The 19149-nt window shown below is 49.0% G+C and overlaps 1 pseudogene; it reads right to left on the bottom strand.

Annotated features, from left to right (window-relative positions):
- Positions 1-520: 520 nt before the first annotated feature.
- Positions 521-17295, bottom strand: LOC129687620 (receptor of activated protein C kinase 1-like; annotated as a pseudogene).
- Positions 17296-19149: the final 1854 nt, after the last annotated feature.

Raw genomic sequence — 19149 nt, 5'->3', positions numbered from 1 at the left:
TATTCTTCCTGCCCAAGAGTCTAAGAGTCAGGCCCTCTGGATTCTATGGTAGGAGGAGGGCCGGAGACTCAGAACAGGCTGGGTGCAATAGTAGGAGGGAGGGGCATTGCAGACATGATGGTTAATCAGCCTTGTCAGCTTGACTTGATTTAGACTTGCCATGGAGACACACTTCCGGGTGTACCTATGAGGGTGTTTCCAGAAGGTTTACCTGAGGAGGGGAAGACCCACCCTAAAGCAGGTGGCACCATTTCATGGGCTGAGGTCCGAGACTGGAAACTGAGGGCTGCTGCCTATGGCTCAGTGGTTAAGAGTGCTGGATGCTCTTCCAGAGGACCTGGGTTTTATTCTTAGCACTCACATTGTGGCTTATAACTCGTTTTCAAGGATCCAATGCTCTCTTCAGGCCTCTGTGAGCACCAGGCACACATGTGTCTTACAGATATGCACAGAAATTAAAGTAGAAATAATATTTTTTTTCAAAAAACTAGTTTTGCTTCTGAGACTCTGGCATCAATGTTTAATGGGCACTAATAGTGGCCTGCCACAGTTGCACCAGCTTGTCTGCAGACCAGCAAACGGTCTGGTCATCGGCAGAGAAGTACACTGGGGTGACTCTGCCTTGCTGCTGGAGCCGGGAAGCATGTGCTTCAGGTTACCTACAGTGATCTTGCTCTCCGAGTCCCAGGTCTTGACCCTGGGGCAACACAGAGTCACTGTGGTTGGGGCTGAAGCACCAGGCATCAATGATGTCCCTGCCCTCCAGCGTGTTAAAGTGCTTGTCCTCATTGGATCCCACAACACAGCCTGGTCATCCTCACCTCCAGAAGCACAGAGAGATCCATCTGCAGAGACCGTCACTGTGTTTAGAGAGCCATGTGGCTGGTGGTCTTTAGCCTGCAGTTAGCCATTTCCATACCTCTTCTCATTCACAGGGGTGAGGATGGGCTTGCTGAGAAGGAGAGAAGCGGACACAGGACACCCATCCTGAACAGTGTCCTTGCAGACGTCCAGAGTAGATCGTAACTTTACGGACTCATCTCAGGATCCAGAGACAATCTGCCAGTTTTCGGAGGAGAAGGCTCCGCTCGGCACATTCTTGGTTTGGCCTAAAGATGGTCCTGTGATGATGCCCGTTGTGAGATCCCAGAGGCAGTGTTCCATCCCGGCAGCCTGAGAGGGCAAACTGGCCATCAGAGGAGATGACATCACTTAGAAAATGGGGGTGAGCTCGCAGACCATGGCGTGGTGTGCTGTGGTTGCTCTTTTCTCCCGTTAGCTTAAATGATAGTGACAAGAACAGGTTCACATCTGGAAACTGTGGGGTGGTTAGTCTGTGTTACCCAGCCATTATGTCCCTTCAGGGTCCCACGAAGGGTCATCTGCTCGGTCACGAGTGCAGCTGACACAGTGTCATCACAGAGATGAGGATGGCACTGGACAACTCAGGGAGCCAAGCAGTGCAGTGGCTGCAGCTGAGACCCTGTGGAGATAAGGCATATAATCATATTTTAAAAAGAGAAAATGAGCTGAGCCACTCACACTTCCTTACTGTGGACAGCATGAGCTGTTGCTGTAACTTCCTGCCACGGTGGGTTCTGTTCCCTTGAACTGTAAGACTAAATAAACTCTTCCTCCAGGAAGAGTTGCTTCTGTTCATGTATTTTTATCACAGCAGTGGGAAAAGAAGGCCCTCCCTGCAACGGGCCAGGATGTCCTAGAAGACTAAGTTAGCTTTCTCAAGCTCCCCAATGGCCAAGCATCTTCCACTCCAGGCATTTCCTCTTCAGCTTTCTGAGGAAAGAGACAGTGGCTGGGGTGTGGGCTTTAGGCCAGGCGCAGGCTAACCTCTAGCTTGGCTCTAACCTTAGCTTGCTTTCAAGATGGCCTAGTGTGGTGATTTGAATGAGATGCCCTTTGTAAGTCTTGGACATTCGAATATTGGGTCCCCAGTTAGTGGCTGTTTGGGGAAGCTTAGGAGGTATAGCCTTGCTGGAAGACGTATGTCACAGGGATGGGCGTTGAGGTTTTGGTGTGATCTACTTCCTGCTTGCAGATGGAGATGTGGACTGTCAGCTGCTCCTCCAGATGCCACGTCTACCTGCTACCTCTGCTGTGCCATCATCGACCGTGACCCCTCTGGAATCATAAGCCCCAAGTCAAGTCTTCTATGAGTTGCCTTGGTCATGTGCTTTATCGCAGCAACAGAAAAGCAATCAATACATCTAGTGAAAGCATTTCTTATCTGCAGACATAGTAGTTCCATAGTTAAGGAGTCTGGGCCACGAGGGTCACACAGGCCTGACACAGAAGGGGCTGGGTCCTAGAAGCCTCTTCCAATGGCATGCATTCAGCTGAGCCAGCAGCAAGACTACTTCTGTTCCTTCCTCCTGTCGCTTCAGGTGTGGGTTCCAGAGGGTCTTTATGAGGAGGTCAGATGAATGCCAGTCTTGGGCTTTTAAGCCTTCCTTGATGAGAAGTCAGCCCAGGAACTGTTTGTACCAGGAACCCCAAACTCTGCCCTTCTGCCCTTCCGGCTTCCTCTGCTGTCTGGTGCCTGTAGTGTGTCCCACTCCCAGAGGTCAGCACTTCTTGAAAGGAAGCTTTAAAGAGCTAGGGAGATCACTCAGTGGGTAAATGTTTGTCTCACAAGTACGAGGACTTCAGTTTGGTTTCCAGAGCTAAGGTAAAAATCCCAGCCACGGGACATGGGAGGTAGATACAAGTGCCTGCTGGAACTTGGCTGGACATATTTGCTGGCTACCCTACCTGAAAGACACTGTTCTGGACAAAAGGTGGAAGATGCCTGAGGAGTAGCATCTGAAGCTGTCCCCTGGCTGCAGGGGAATGCACACAGGCACACATGAACTTGCATACTCACCTATCCAAAACCCCACACCGTCTTTATAGACAGCCTGCCTGGGTGTTGGGACTATCAACTCAAAAGCTCTCTCTGGTGGCCAACAGTGAAGAATATCTTCAGTCCCCACTCTACCGTCTCCTTTTCTTCCATTGGGCCATCTTGCTGGCCTTCTGTTGGCTTCTTATGTCAACCTTATTTGACAGGATTCTGACCTCAAATCTGGTTCTGCAGGTGAGACCGCAGCACCACACACAATTCACCGAGTCCTTGTGAGTGATACTGAAGACACCAGGCCTTGGGTCCCCTCTGAAGAAGAGGGATAGGTAAGAAAAGCCATCATAAGACCATAATAAGCTGGCCTGCACGCACTCTCATAGCTCTTCTGGATAGTACTTGCTGCACTGGGCAGCAGCATGGATTTGTTCCTCGTGGTCCAGGACTGGGCTAACACTTCCCAGAATGCACCTTCTATAGTAACTCTTTATGTCTGCCTCAGGGTCCAGCCAACTACAACTATGTCAGTAATTTGTTTTGTGTAATGTGCATTTGTGTATATGCAGGCACAGACAGTGTGCCCATGAATGTCAGAGAACTTGTGGGAGTCAGTTCTCTTTCCACCATGAGTCCTGCAGCTCCAACTCAGGCTGGCAGTGGGCGCCTTTACCCGTTGAGCCATCTCACGGGTTTGTTGGTTTGTTTTTTATTTTTTTTAATGCAGGGTTTCAAGTATCTCAGGCTGGCCTGGAGCACCCTATATAGCCGAGGATGACTTTGAACTTCTGGCCCTCTGTCGCTGCCTCTTGAGTACCGAGATTTCAGGTGTTCACCAAGCCTGGTTTATAGCATGCTGGGGATTGAACATAGGACCTCATGAATACTAGGCAAGCACTTGATCATCTGAGTTGCAACCTCAGCCCTGGGAACGAGGCTTTACCAAGACATGGCCACACTCGGGGCTTGTATGTCCATCAGCTGAAGCTGTTTTTTGCTTAGGTGCTCAGAGCTGGGTTATTGCATCAAAGATGCTGAGTTGGAAGTAGTGAGCTGCTCTTCTGTAGCAAAAGCTTGCTTGTCCCTGGTTAGAAAATACGCAAGTAGAGGGCAGGGACTGGCTCTTATTTACACCTCAATCTCTGGGCCCTGTTCTTTGCAGAAGATGGACTTCCATAAATGCTTAATTACGGGGGAAGTGTCCAAGCTGGAGAGAATCAATGAAGAGCATCCAGAGGAGACAGTTAAATTACTCAAGAGCAAAAGCAGGTTTCAAGGACTTTAAAAGCCTTCATTTACATACACAGAGTTGATAAGCTAATTACACAACAATCTTGTCCTAAGCAGAAAAGCTGCCCCCCAAGGTCTTGTTAGATAACACCTTGTTAACCTGGCTGTCTTGACAATAATCAAAGTTCAATTCTCTGTAATCTGCACTTGACTCTCACCCCTCCCGTCTCTCTTTAGTCTGCATTAGACTTTAAACAGACAGTCCTGCTGAATTGGAAGAGCTGGGCAAATAGTCATCCCCACACCATGAAAATGGCCTTCCTCAGATGGCAGGGGCTAGCTGAGGGCAGCCAGTGTTCATCTGGCAAGCACTGCTGACTCATTACCCAGGAACCACAGCTTCTCTAGGGCCTGGGAAAAGGATTGCGGCTTGGAAGAAGTTTAAAACACATTGCTTTCAAAATTAACATTCTTTGCAACTCACCATAACCAATATGAAAGAATGTTTACTTAAAAGTCTACTAGGCAAATGGCATTATGCTCATTGCAACCCAACGCCTACGGTTATTCATAAATTATATTAAGTGAGGGATGTGGTTGCATTTAAAGATGTTTGCCATGGCTCAGGGCAAGCCCACTGGAAGAGCAGGGAGACTTATTAAGCACAGAGCTACCTCTCTGGCCCCTGAAATCCAAGTTATCAGCCTGATGACAAATGGGTGCAGAAGAGGACGTATGTTTTGGGGGTCGTAAAGATCATCTGGATTTAGGGACTTTCTTTAAGAACCAAGACACAGCCATATCTTATTTTGCAGATTGTACACACACATGACATTTTTATTTACTTATTTTATGTCTGTGCTCATGAATGGAGGTCAGAGGACACTTGAGGGAGTCAGTTCTCATCTTTCACCATGTGGTTGTACTAGAGATGGAACCCGCGTTGGCAGGTTTGGTTGCAGACTCCTTTGTCTGCTGGGCCATCTTGCTGGCCCACACAAACCTATGAGCTGTGAACACTCTGTCAGGGGACTTCTAGAGATTTGTAATAATTTATGTGGAGGAGGAGTTCTGAAATGCAGTTTTTACATTGCTGCTTTTTCTTTTATTTTAAAATTTATTTATTCATGTATTTTATGTATGTAAGTTCTCTGTCTTTGTGCATATCGGAGGAGGGAATCAGATCCCATCACAGGTGGCTCTGTCCCACAATGTCCTGAGAATTGAACACAGGACCTCTGGAAGAGGATCCAGTGCAGTTAAGCACTGAGCCACCTCTCCAGCCCAAAATCCAGTTTAACAAATTTATTTTGATTTATGTATACATATGTGTATGCCATACAGGTGACATTAGATCCTCTGGAGTTGGTGTGATAGGTCATTGTGGATGGTCTGATGTGGGTGCTGGAGCTCAAAGAGGGTCCTCTGGAAGAGCAGAAAGTCCCCTCCTAACCACTGAGCCATCTCCATCCCTGACGTCCAGTTACCAGCCTGATGACAAATCCTCCCAGACAGGGTCAACCATAGCACAATAAGCTTAGAACATGCTGCTGGACAGTCTTGGGCCACAAGTCCCAGGAGATAACTTTACTTGGCTGGAGCTTCAAAATGCTGTTTGCTATGGACACACACTTGTTTGCATGTGCCCCCAAAATCTGTGTGTGCTGGAGGCAAGCCCAAGTTTACGGATTAGAGGTAAGTGGAGGTGAGGCATTTGGGAGGTAGTTGGGTAGATGGATCCTGAGACTTGGGGCTCTGTGACGTTAGTTATCATCAACTGAGCCAACTCTCCAGCCCTCAGTAGAGCTTCTAATGTAACAAAACTCTTTTGTACACACAAGTCAAATATCACATTTCAGACTCAGATTAGCTCAGAATTGTAAAAGGATGGCCATTTTGACTCACGGCAAGCACCGGAGAGATCAAAGCTAGCATCCTTGCTTGGTCTTACTATATGACGCAGCAAGAAGGTCCTTGGGAAGCTGCTAAATAGACAGATGTTGGCATCATGACCCTGAACATCCCAGTCCCAGAACCATGAGCCAAATTCACTATCGTTCACAAACCATCCTGTCTCAGGCATGTTGTTATAGCAACAGAAAATGGACTATAAGATATTTTCTTGGCGAACAGTTTTGAAGAACTGAGAACAGGCAGGGTGAGGCTCACTTAGCTCCTCCTGGGCCCAGACCCTCATCCACTCTCATTCTGCAGAGGAGGAAACCAGTAAGAACTTGGGCTGTCTCTGTCAGGTGAGGTGAGGCCTTACTTTGGCTTCAGATTGCAGAGGCAGCCGATGAGCAGGGCATTTCCTGTCAGAGTATGGTTAGGAAAGAGAGGTGCTGGCTCAGGGTCGTGTGTGCACACAAGCCTGCAGGAGCTGGAAGTCAGCCTCAGGTGTCATTCTTCAGGAAATGCCTATTTCCTTACCTCAAAACAGGGTCTTTCACTTTTACCTGGAACCCCAGAATTTGGCTAGGTTCTCTCCAGTGAGGCCTGGGATTCGTCTGTCTCTGGATCCCCATGCTGGGACTGCACCACCCTTCCTGGAGTGTTTATGTGGGAGCTGGGGATTGAACTCAGGTCCCCGGCGCTTGTGTAGGAAGTGCTTCACTGACTGAGCCATCACCTCCCCCAGCCCTCATAAAGATGTCTGATGTAACAAAACTCTTTCCCACAAATAAACAAGCCAATTTCCACGGCTCAGAATTCAGTTTAGTTCAGCATTATAAAGTGAATGGCCATTTTAACCCAAACGAGGGCCGAGGGGACACGGTGTATGATCCCTGTCTCTGTTTCCAACAGCGTCATCTCATTTTGTCTTTAACATTTGGCACAAGACTGGTGATGCCATTTACAGCTCCCTGGGAAAAGCGAAAATGTTGGAGCCTCTGTTCAAAAGTTAGTCTGAATTCCAGGAGAACAATAGGAGACCATTAGGCCAAGCAGGAGCCTGAATCAGCAGCACACACGCACACACACACACACACACATTTATTTTTATTTTAGTTTTTTTGGGGGGAGGGCGGGACAGGGTCTCACTACACAGCCCTGGCTGGCCTGGAACTGTCTATGTAGTAAAGGTTGGCCTTGAACTTACAGAGATCCACCTACCTCCACCTCCTGAATGCAATCATTAGATGTGTGTGTTACCACATTTGGCTGGTTTTGAAGATATCAAAGTGAATGTGAAGTTGAATGGCTGAAGGATGACTGATTTTCTTCATGGGCCAGACCTGGGTTACTGCAGAAAAGCAATTTATTTATTTATGTATTTATTTATTATCATTACAAAACGGAAATTTTATTCCTTTGTGTGTGTGTATGTGTGTGTGAAGCATTCACGAACACGTGTGTGCTTGTGCGTCTGGAAGCCTGACACTGATGTCAAGAATCACCCTCCATTGCTCTTCCACCTCATTCATTGAGGCGGCTCTCAGTTGAACCCAGGGCTCAACGGGATGAGTGGCCAGTCCCTCCAGGCTGCTTGCTCTGTGGATCTCCTGCCTCTGCCTTCTGAAGTTGAAACCTCTAAGTTACAAGCACAAGTCTGTCCAGCTCTGCTGGATTGCGGGGATCCACACACTTGCATGGCAAGTGCTTAGGGGCTGAGCCACCTCCCCGGTTCCAGAACTGTACTTTGCAGAGTGACTCATTAACTGAGCATTCTGGGCACCGCTCAGACTCTTCGGAGATTCATCAGCTTGCACTCACTGGTGTGTAGCCCTTTTCATTCTCATTAGCTGGCACATCCCAAGAGAAAACCTGGGTGTTTTAAATCAGTGCTAGTGTCTATGCATTCAGGCAGAGGAGCATCCTTGCCTTGTAACAATTAACCGCTCCCATCAGGACATGCAGTGATTGGCGTTCCTGTCGGGAACTGTGAATGTGGAAACAAGGGTAGGAACAGCTTTCCTTGCTGGGGGACCTTGGAGCATGGCACATACTGGGACACAGGAGAGCAGAGGAACAGGCCAGGTCCAGTTGTTGCCTGTGACTTGGGCCACCAAAGTGGGGATGTATGGGTGGGACAAAGCCGGCCTTTGAGAAGGGGCTTCTGGGATGCGCTGCTCCCCATGGGAGCGTCTCGGCACCTATCTTAGTCTACTTTGAGGCCTGGGACCTTTTCCAAGTGTAGGCTCACTGGGCTTCCAGATGCCAGGACCTACTCCTCCCCCAAACCAGAAATCCCTCAGTTTGGCCTAGACTCCTGAGGGAAGCAGGGAGGGCCCCACGGTGCTGGCCGACTCTGTTTCCATTCATCCGTTTATTTGTTTATTCATTTTTGCAGCGGGGCACCCTTCCTTGGCCTCGAGCATGGCAGTAGTTTTATTTTAGTTTTAGAGACTGGAAAGATGGCTCTTTGGTTAAGAGCACTTGCTGTTCTTGCAGAGGACTCAGGTTTGGTTCCCAGAACCTACAGAGCAGGTCACACATGCTTGTCACTCCAGCTTCAGAGGATGATAGCCAGCTTGCTGGAGTGAGTGCCTCACGGGCAGCTGAGCCACCAGCTTCTCCCCACTGGACTTGTTCAGTGCAGACAATACAGTTCCTCCTGAGAACCTGGTGTGCTCTGTCATTCTGAAGACCTTCAGGGGTCCTCACACAGCCCAGAGGTCACCCTTTCAGGTGTGTGTGTACAGAACGACGTGTGACTATCTCAGCTCCTGGGGAAGAGGGCAAGACTGATCTTCCTCTGAATGTGAGGAGGGGATTGAAATGCCTTTCAGTCCCTGTGCTGGTCAGAGGCCACAAGGGATCAGACTTCTACTTGGTAGCTGCTGCTCCCCTGATGCCTGCCTACATTTTATTTCTAATCACTGTAGATCATTAAGTGGTCTGGGGAGATGGCTCAGTGATTGAAAGCACTTGTCACTCTTCCAGAGGACCCAAGTTCAGTTGCCAGCACCCACGTTGGGTGCCTCACAACTGCCTGTAATTCCAGCTTTAGAGGATCTGTCGCCTTCTTCTGGCTTCTGCAGGCACTGCACTCATGTACACACACACACACACACACACACACACACACACACATACACACCCGAACATATATACACTCAAATAAAGAAAAACTTAAAAAAAAAAGAAAATTCTTAAATAATAAGGCTTTGATGAGAAGGAATGACTGAATCACCATTGGCTCCACAGTGTGTGTGTGTGTGTGTATGTGTGTGTGTGTGTGTGTGTGTGTGTGTCCATGAGCACATGTGCTTCTGTGTGTGCATATAAAGGCTAGAAGACGCCTCAGGTACTGTTCCTTGGGTATGCTGTCCATTATTTTGAGACAAGGGTCTCTTATTTTTGCCTGAAGCTTATTGAACAAGCTGGGCTGGCCTAGTGAGCCCTAGAAACATACCTGTGTCTGCCTCCCTAGGGCTTGGATTACAAGTGTGTAGCACCATCCTTAGCTTTTTATCTTGCTTCTGGAGACTGAACTCAGATGTTTGGGCTTGTAAGGCAAGCATGTCACCAGCCGAGCCAACTCCCCGCTCTCAGCTCTAGTCTTGAGCCTAGCTCTCACTTCTCTCAGACAACCTGCTGTGGTTTTGCTTGAGGAGGCCCAGCCTCTTTACTTCTGTGTTGTCACAAATCACGATGTAGCTGGTGTCTTCTTCTATGACCTTGGGACAGTCTCTTCCTAGCTCTGCCCTCTTGACAATCCAGCCTGTATACAGACCCACACACTATCCCATCTCAAATTGGGGAAGTAGTTTGAGAGCTGGGAGGGCTGTGGCTCAGGAGGAAGCAGTCTCAGGGTGGCCAGCCATGGAGGAAGCTTCTAGGATGTCTGACATAGTGCCTTCCAGCTATGTCCATTTCTTTTGCCTGGGTCTGGCTGTGTATGGCCTGAGTTCCAGTGTCCTTTGTGGCTGAGGCTCAGAGAAGGCAGGTTCAGCCAGCCAGAGCCCAGAGCTCTCAAAGCATAGGTAGCTAGGGGTCAGAGGAACAACTTTATGGGGCTGAGGGGATGGATCTGGGTAATGTACAGGCTTGAGCAAGCATGACAACATGAGTTCAGATATGCAGAAATCATAGAAAAAGTCAGACATGGTAGTGTATAGCTATAATCAAGCCCTGGGAGGTGGAGACAGGAGGAGATCTATGGATAGCTGCTTTAGCCAATCGGTGAGCTCCAGATTCAGCGAGAGACCCTGATTCAAAATAATGAGTGGAATGATTGAAGAAAAAGCCCAGATGCCGATATCTGGCCTTTGTGTGTGTGCAGGAACACATACACACTCACATTTGCTCACACTTATACTTGCACACATACACAGAGTGGGGAGGGGGAAGAAAGGAGGGGGAGAGACTTATTTTGGAGGTATTTCCCCCTTTCCTGAACCCCAAGTATTCAGAGACTCCCACCTAAAAATTTTCCTCTGGAGGCAGTTGCCTCCAGGAAAACCAGAAAGACCCAGTGGGCTTTTGAGGAACAAAGTCAGTCCCAAGCCCCCATCTTTCAGAAAAGTTGTTATTAAATTCTATGCTGGGCCCTGACCTGGATTTAAAGATTTGCAAGAAGACAAATGCCAAACAGATGCCCATTAGGGCCCTGACAGCCGAAGCTTAAAGATAACATTTACATTCTGCCTGGGTCTGTATCTCTCTGTCCCCCACCCGGCCCCTCTCCTGCCTCCAGTGGGATCAATACCTCGGCTGAGGTTACGTGGAGGCGGTCACATTCTTTTAAGCTGTTTGCTCAGCACTCGGTTTGCTGTGCTAACACACTGGCTACTTCTTCCAACAGGCCTGTTTGCCCAGCATTAGGGCTGTTTGCCGAAACACCTAGTCCAATCCGAGGGGGCTCAGCTTTCTAAACAGTTGGTCCCCGAATCTGTCAATCAATAACACCAATTGGGTCCCTGACATGGGCAGTGAGTGTGGCCAACTCTAATATTTGCCCATACACGGCTCATCCCTGCTTTCCCAGCGCCTGACAGTCCTCAGCTCGACAAGAAGGACATTCGCCAAGCGCACAGGCTACTGGGAGACATGATATTGTCAAATGGGGATGGATTCCAGAAGAGAAGGGCACATAGTAACTATGATGGTCTCTTTATGAGAGGTAATTTACTGAAGGTAAATTACTGAGAGGTCATTTACAGCCATTTACCTGTGCATCTGGCCTGGAATCGTTAAAAATGGCAGGCACAGACTCTGGCATCTTTTGGGCTGGCAAAGGAACCAGGGTTTGGCCTACAAGGCTTGAGGTTGGATCTGGGAGTCTTAGGTGACCAAGGGGATGGCAGAAATTTAGTAGGGCCAAGGACGAAAAGAGCAAAATACAGTTCCTAAAAGGGGACAGTGGAGGTTGCTGAGATGGTTCCGTGGTTAGAGGCACTTGCTGCTAAGCCTGATAATCTGAGTTTGATCCCTGGGACCCACATAATGGAAGAAGAGAACCAACTTCCCCCAGTTAACCTCTGATCTCCTAGGTGAGTACACACACACACACACACACACACACACACACACACACACACACACTAAATAAATAAATAAATAAAAACATAGTGAAACATTTAAGAGTGATGCTTTAATGGGACCAACTTTTCCTTGGTCCTTGGGGATGAGAAAATCTTTTGGAACCTGATAGAGGCATTGTCTGGGCAGCATTGGGAATGCACTAAATGTTGCTAAATTATTCACTGCAGAGGTTCATTTTGTGTTCTGTGCATCCGAGAGGCTCTCATGCCTAACTCAGGCTTTGGCTCAGAGCACATGCTTAATAAATGTTTATTGAAAGAACGACCTAACATTTACACAGCCCACAAAGCCCTTTGTTATACATTGGCTCATTTTATCCTTAAAGAACCCTCTGCAGTGTAGAGGTGAGTGCTAGCCAAGCTACGGCTTAGAGAACTGGGTGCGCTGTGCAGTCTCCCACAGTGAGGAGTGGCGGAGCTGGGATCCGAACCACAAAAGCACATGGTCCTATCTGTGCACGCAGAGCTCTGCCCTTTCCAGAGTGAGGGAACTAAAGCCAGGCAACTTCTGCCCTCTCTTTCAGGACACTTGTTCACTTTTAAGCTTTCTAATTGGCACTATTGATTAGATGTCACAATGGGTTTCGTGATAGGACTTTCATACATGTATGTGATGTATTTTGATGCTGTTCACTCCTATGTCCTTCTTGTCCCCCTCCCGCCTCCACTGACCCACTTCTTCACTATAGCTCCCTTCCGTGTGTGCATGTGCATGTGAATGCTCGTGTGTGCATGTATGTGCACATGTCCATGTGTTCCAATGAGTTACGTTAAGCTGCCATACGAGTGTGGAAGAGAGGTTCTTTCCAGGAATGAAGAAAATGCAGTCACCACTAAGTGCCTAACGATTCTCAGGGAGGGACGGTGAGGCAGGGCTCACGAACCCTCCTCCTGTTCAGGATAGAATGCCAGTGCTCTTAACCACTGAGCCACCTCTCCAGTCCCTCATGATAGAATGTCAACATATCCAGCCATATATAGGTTTTGTGCAAGTAGCCACAGCTGCTTTGAGTCAAGGGTGCAGGAGCCATACCACACTCAGAAGACAGCATTCTGCAGCACCCATCCTTTCTCTGGCTCTTACATTCTTAATTCTTCCTCTTCTGTGATGTATCCGGAGCTTTGCAGGGGGTGATAACGATGCCTTCTTAGGGTATCTATTACCAAAAATAACCAAGAATGGTTGTCAAGGCAGGTGCTTGAAGCCCTAGTTGCTACTGTCCAGCTGGCTCTGTCTTTACTAAGTGTTTACTCAGTGAGCTACAGGCACGGAGACCTCTCTGCTGATGACCCAGTTCTCTTGAAGCACTAGGGAAATCTGGGTCTTTAAAGAAGAATTAGGGCTGCAGTGGAGACTTTTCAGAAAGCATAGGGCCCTCTCCATGGACTGGGCACCATGAGACGGATCCTGCCGGATGGTGGCTGGGCCCTCTTCCAGCTGACACCTGTCCGGCTGGGTGTGTCTGTGGTTGTTAAGAATCCTAGCTTTCAAAAGTGCCATGGGTGACTCATCCCTCCTACAGTTTGTTTCTTTTCTACTTCTTCTGCCCACGAGGTCTTGAGATATCCATAATCTACAAGATGGAGCAATAGGACCATGCTGGCAAGGAGAGAGAGGGAAAAAGGGAGAAGAGCAAAAGAGAGGCAACCTCACAGGGGTGGATTTAAAAACACATCATGGTTGTGTTAGGAACACACACACACACATAGCAGCAGCAGCAGCAGTCACAGATAAAAGAGGCCATGAATTTAAAGAGTAATATGTAAGGGTTTGGAGGGAGGAAAGGAAGAAATAATGTAATTATCCTATAATCTCAAGAATAAAAAAAAATGTCTCTAACGTGGTTCACATCTTTTATCCCAGGCTTCAGGAGGTAGAGGCATGCAGCTCTTTGTGAGTTCAAGGCCAGTCTGGTCTACCTAGTGAATTCCAGGTCAGGTATAATGAGACCATCTATCTATATCTACCTGTCTGTCTGTCTTAGTTAGGGTTTCATTGCTGCAAAGGGATCATGTCCACAACAAGTTTTATAGAGAAAAAAACATTTCATTGGGGCTGGCTTACATTTTCAGAGGTTTAGTCCATTATCATCACAGTGGGAAGCATGGTGGCATGCAGACAGACATGGTTCTAGAAAGGGAGCTGAGAGTTCTACATCTGGATCCACAGGCAGCAGGAAGAGACAGTGGGCTGCTGGGCCTGGCTTGAGCTTCTGAAACCTCAAAGCCCACAGCCAGTGACACACTTACTCCAACAAGGCCACACCTCCAATAAACTACTCCCTATTAGTCTACGGGTGCCATTTTCATTCAGACCTGCATACTATCTACCTACCTACCTACCTACCTACTTACCTACCTACACACACACCTGATTAGAATCACATGTCATTGATGGACGTTCTGACAACTATGCCAAAGAGCATACACAACCAATTGTTACTCATTTATGTCAAGATTGTTGCAGAAAACCATTTTACAGAGGGGTGGGGTTGGGACTAAAGCAAGTACTAAGGAGCTAGTAGGTAGGTCTGGTGCAGGGCTGAGCTGTCACCGTGGCATCCTCTTCTGAGGCACTGCCCAGCGCCTGGGGAGGAGTGTCTACAGTGTCTGCAAGCAGCAGAAACCTGTTTAGGCTGGTGTGCTGGTTAATATTGTCAGCTTGTCAGCATCTGGAGTTACCGCTGGGCGTGTCTGTGAAGGACTCTGCAGATTGGGTTAATGCAGGTGGGAAGACCATGCCAGCCCACTGAATGAGTCTGGAGCTACATTCAGAAGGAACGGTGAGCTGATCACCAGCCTCCATCTCTGTAGCCTGCCGCCTCAGGCTTCCGCCATCACGCCTTCCCTTCCCTGCATGATGGATTCTCAAACTGTGAGCAAAACCAGACCTTCCTTCCTTACACAGCTCTTTCAGGTATTTTCTCACAGTGTAAAGAGAGCAACTTACACAGCTGTGTCAAGGCTACTCACTCAACAGCGGGAGGGCCAGTTCCCCCGTCCTGTCTCATCCTTTCTGGAGCAGGACATAGATGCTTCGCAGGGGACGTGACGATGTCACCAGTCATTAGGGCAGCTCTCCTGCCCCATTTAGGTGATTGTCGCCTAGCAGAGGTACGTGGTTGCTGTGTATCCACCAAGGTCCTGAGAAACTCTTATTCACCTAGTCTGTTCTGTGTGTTCTGTGCTTCACTGGAACCAGGGATCATGGGCTAACTGAGTGGACTCTGAGTGGGCTGCGCTGGGAAAGAGCATCTCTTAGAGTCTGATGTGCAGTGCTCACCTCGCTTCGTGAGCTTGAGAAAGCACCCTGCCTCTTGGGTCTCAGCTCCCTTCCCTTGAGAACCTGGGACCGAGGCCCAACAGTAGTGTCTTCTGAGCTGGATGTCCTGAGGATATGCAGAAGATGGCGAATTCCCGCCTGGACAGTACTGGCTGCTCAGAAAGAGATCGTTGATGCCGAGGGCTGGGGTGATAGCTCAACAGAGAAGTCTTTGCCATGAAAGCATGAGGACTTGAGTTGGGGCCCCAGAACCATGCGAAAGTCTGGGTGTGGTAGTGTAGACCTGCAAGCCTAGCACTTGGGAAACAGAGACAGGAGGCTTTCTGGGGCTTGTGGGCCAGCTGGCCTTTCTAAATTAGCTGTGTTTAGTGAGAGAGCTTGTCTCAAACAGACAACGAATAAATGAACACACAAATGTGCTAGAAGACACCTGATACTGACTTTCGGCCTCCACACGTATGGGCCGAAACGTATGGGCACACAAACAGGTGTGCATGAATAACACACACCTGAGAACATGAGGGAGCAAGAAAGACAGAGAAAGAGCTGATGTTACATCCTGGCCTCTCCCAGGACAGACTCCTTCACCAGGGGGTTCTGTCCCATGGTAAACCAGGATTTACCACAAACTTGGCTTCAGGGAAGCACTGGCCTGGGGCTGAGCTAATTCCAGGCCAGTGCTTCTCTGATGAGTCAGCTACCCTGGACTGGAATGCCTGGATGAAGAGGGAAACCCTGTCTTCTGCCCCAATCCTCCAGTTCCATGAAAACTTCCTCAAATATAAATGGTCTCAGAGGAGGGAGAGTGAAAGGAGTCTTAGAGTTTTTGTTTTTGTTTTTCGAAATAGGCTTTCTCCGTGTAGCCTTGGCTCTCCTGGAACTCACTCTGTAGACCAGGCTGGCCTAGAACTCACAGAGATCTGTCTGCCTCTGCCTCCCAAGTGCTGGGATCAAAGGCCCATGCTATCATCTCTCGTCCTGACAGTTCTCGTGAAAAGCAAATTGTTGTTTTCATTGTGAATGGCCACGGAAGTAATTTCTAGACTCCCGTCTTGAATCATAGTTTATCTGTAGACAACTTTCTTTCCGTTGTTCACCCAAGGTCTGGCCCAGCACCCAAGGCCTGGCCCAGCACTCAAGGCCTGGCCCAGCACTCAGAATAATGACATCAGCATTTCTGCACCCAGGGCTGCGTTTAGAACCAGGCCTTGCTTCCTTGACCCCTGTTTAACCCTGTGCCTGCCCTCCATGAGGGCTGCTGGCCATGCCAGGGGCTTCAGCCACGTTAGAGGTGTCATCTGTCACAACCCCACAGCAAACCGGGAGGTTCCATTCTCTCCACTTTACTTGCTGTACCTCAGAGAAGGTAAGTGGCTTGCCCGAGGTCACACAGCGTGCATGAGTCCTAGCTTGGATCTGAGGTTGGCACTGGCTGCATTCAGAGCCTCAGCATCTAACTGTAGTTTCTGCATTCTCCGAGGCAGTCGGGCCCTGCTCTGGGAGCTACAGGTCGAGGTGGCCACTCTGCTGCCGTCTTCTAAGAGCAGGAGAAACTGTGGAGATCTAACTCGGCAAGCTGTCTTGCCGGCACTCTGCCGATTTCAAGGGTCTGACCCAGCCAGGCCTGAAGAGGCCTCGAGTGTTCTCCACATGAGGAGTGGCTGACTGAATAAGATGCGTTACAGTGGGGGCTGGAGGCATGGCTCCGCAGTTAAGAACACATGTTGATTTGCAGACGAGCAGGTTTGGGTCCCCGACTCATATTGGGCGGCCTACAGCTGCCAGCAATGGCAGATCTGGAACTGATGTCCAATTCTGGTCACTTCAGACACCTGCGTGCCGGGGATGACCACACAGACTCGAGCACACATAGTCAACCTTTACGGGACTGCATTTACAATGTTCATAGGAGAAGCCCATAGTCCACAAAGACGAGCACGGTTTGAATGCATTTTCAAGCTGAGACACCCCTTTCCACACTAGTAATTGATAGACTACCCTCAAATTGTTCTTATTTGTTCATTAATGTAAGTCCCCTGAGGGCTCACTAGGCAACACTTTATTAGCCTGGATGAGGTAATATATTTTAAAGTAATAAAAAGACATTATTTTAAAATTATTTTTTAATGTGGACTTTCCAGCCACTGCTGCCCTCTCTGATAGGTCTGAATTAGTGAGTTTTAATTGTGTGTAAAAAAGCAATAAAATCATCATTACAAAAATGATGGGGTGTTTCACTCACAGCAGGCACCAAGGAGCTGATTCTGCTCTGCCTCTCGGAGCTCACACGGTGGGCACCCTTGTCACCGGGCCAGAGGGCTCATCTGGGGGCCCTCACCGGAGCCCGTGCTTGTGAGCGTAGTTGTGAGGTTAAAGGTCAGGTTTAGCATCTCCGAGATCACACTCTGCAATACCCACTGGACCCCGCCAGATATGAACATAGTGTGGCGATGAGTGTGAATTTTTTCTTTCGTGTATAAGTATGTGTAATATGCATGCTGGGCATGTATATGTATGTGTTTCCCATGTCGTAGGGACATGTGTGTGTTGCATGTGCATGCACATGCGTGTGGCTGCTGGAGACTGAAGTGTCTTCCTTGACTCTTCTCTGCTCCGTCCACGGAGGCAGGGCCTGTCAGTCGAGCCCGGAGCTCCCTGGCAGGGCTTTCATTTAGCCACCTGGCTCTCTCCTCCACCGCTGCCTGTAGGTGCTGCACCTACGGGGTGGGACTGCCGTGCCTGCCTGGCTTCTGCATGGGCCCAGGAGTTGATTCGCCCACTGAGCCAGCCCCCAGTCCTGATTTGTTAGACGGATCCACCATCCCACAGGATCCAGTCACTTGGGAAACACTCTTCTGGGCATTCCTGGGGTAATTCGACTGATAATTTGAGGTTCAAGGACTCCTTCCAACTAGGGCAGTGCTACTTCAGGGACCGGCGGCCTAGACTAAAGGAAAAGAGAGTGAGCTAAACAGCAACACGGATCCCATCTATTTCCTGACCACTGTGGATGCAGTGTGGCCAGCTGCCTCAGTTCCTGCCACTTCCCCGACAGCGGGCTGTACCCTCAAACCAGAGCCAGAGCCAGAGCCCCTTCTCCCTTATGTCGCCTTTGTCAGGTATCAAAGCACAGCAGCAAGATAAGTAACCCAGAAGACCTGGGTTCACAAAGACACACGACTACGAAAAAACAGATATGTATGACACACACAGGACTTTTCATGGTCTTGTGCAGCGTCCTTGGGGCAAGCGGTGCAAGCATGTGCTCACTGGACACACAGGCTCATGAGAAGGAGTGTGGTGGCCACTTTCACGTGTCGACTGGCCCACGCTGTGGTGGCCTAGCGTGGGTGGTTTATCGAGCCACCAGCCGAGGTGTTGCAGTCAAAGCATTTTATGGCCGGAACTAACGCTGAAATCAGCCGAGCCCATTGCTTGCTTCTGTGTAGGTCGGCCTCCCCTGACAGCTGAAAGCCGTAGAGTGAATCTGAGGTTTCTCAAAGAGCGCCATCTCCAGTCCACAGCACAGGAATCCAGTGTGCTTCCAGGCTGACACTGTGAATTTGAACTAGACCCCACAGTCTAAGCAGGGGCACCCCACCCTTTGGCTTCTCTGGAACATAAAAAAGTTGTCTTGAGCTACACTTAAACCCAGGGACGTCCTACCCAGGGCCCAGGCATGGCCAGCCCATGCCTGTGCTTATTTTGCATGGCAGCTGGCACAATGACATCATCTACAAAGTCCGTGCTTGCAAATCATGCACTCAAGTCACAAAAATTGCACTAGGACCCACCTCATATTATCTTAAGTAAGTTTAAAATTTTGTCTTGGGCCAAATCCCAGATATCCTGGCTTTCACATGCTGTCAGGTCGGTTAGATACTCCTGTCCATATTATCTCTTCCCAAAAGATTTAGGCTGTGGCCTGTTCTGCTGACACAGTGTGGAGACAACAGTCTCCCCTCCTCCCTCTCTGCCTCCTTCTTTCTTGGCATATGTACATCCGTGCACATCTCCACACACATGCAAGCAGACAATGTACACACACACACATGCACGAATACATGTACGCATGCACACACACACACACACACACACACACACACACACACACACACACGTACCTAGCCGCACATTCCTAGCTGTTTTACTTCTTCTGGATACTGTGACGCTTGGAGGCGCTGACTAGGGCAGGCCTAGGGAGGCTATTTTCCTTGTGGGTAGTGCTGACTTTGAGCTCTAAGTTGGAGACACTGGAAGCAGCCTCTGCAGAGAGACAGCCACAATGGAGAGGA

The sequence above is a fragment of the Psammomys obesus genome, unplaced genomic scaffold, assembly GCF_907164565.1.
Source record: "Psammomys obesus unplaced genomic scaffold, mPsaObe1.curated_primary_1811, whole genome shotgun sequence".
Lineage (NCBI taxonomy): Eukaryota > Metazoa > Chordata > Mammalia > Rodentia > Muridae > Psammomys > Psammomys obesus.
The sequence above is the reverse complement of the archived record's forward strand: the minus strand, read 5'-3'. Positions and strand labels throughout refer to the sequence as shown.